This window comes from Nuphar pumila, chromosome 14 (assembly GCF_984573655.1).
Source record: "Nuphar pumila chromosome 14, dmNupPumi1.hap1.1, whole genome shotgun sequence".
NCBI classification, from domain to species: Eukaryota; Viridiplantae; Streptophyta; class Magnoliopsida; order Nymphaeales; family Nymphaeaceae; genus Nuphar; species Nuphar pumila.
The window spans coordinates 8,054,409-8,055,294 of NC_143262.1; the positions used below are offsets into that span (position 1 = coordinate 8,054,409).

At 40.4% G+C, this 886-nt stretch overlaps 1 pseudogene; it reads left to right on the forward strand.

The window, feature by feature from the left end:
- The first annotated feature begins 346 nt into the window (after positions 1 to 346).
- Positions 347 to 667, forward strand: LOC149816253 (methylecgonone reductase pseudogene; annotated as a pseudogene).
- Positions 668 to 886: the final 219 nt, after the last annotated feature.

Consider the following 886-nt stretch of genomic DNA (forward strand, 5'->3'; position numbering starts at 1 on the left):
GGATTCAGATCCTATAGTTCCTGTGCCCTGACTTGATTTCAAATAAAAATCTAATATTTACGTCCATTTTGACCTTATATATATATATATATGGATTTTTTTTTACGTTTTTTCATCATCATTTTGAATGCAAGCATTTTTAATCATGTATTCATTGTTGGACGAATTTTGCCACACTCTGTCCAGCATCTTTCGAAAGGTTCTTCATAGTTTTAGATATACTTGAACCACTAGGCAAGGTTCTCTGTGAATTCTTGTGTTACACGCATAGGCATAGGCAGCTTTATGTATGAGTGAGAGGTGAGTGCCTGGAAGTCAGTAAAAGAGCTCAATTAGAAAGCAATTAATGGCTCACCATAACATCCCTGAGGTGACATTGAGCTCGGGCTTTCGGATGCCATTGATAGGTATGGGCACAGCCATGCACCCCATCCCCTCACATGAGATTGTTCACAGGGCCGTGCTTGATGCCATTGATGTGGGCTACCAGCATTTCGACACAGCCTCACTCTATGGAACAGAAGTGCCCTTGGGTAAAGCCATTGCCGACGCGCTCATGCATGGTCTGGTTGGCAGCAGGGACCAACTCTTCATCACGTCCAAGCTCTGGTGCACTGATGTTCACCCAAAGGGAGTCTTCCCTGCCCTCAGGAAGACACTGGAGTAAGTAATTTGATTGCTGACCTCACTTTATTATACATGGTCACAATGTATCAAAATTTCATGACTTAAAAAAACTTACTTTTATGTCCAAAAAAATTATCCATTCTTATCAAATAAACTATATTGAGTACATCCATAAGGTTTAATTGAGAAGATACAACTTACAACCATGATTTCAGTATATGTGGGAGTAGGTACTCCCCTAGCAGCATTACTATACATA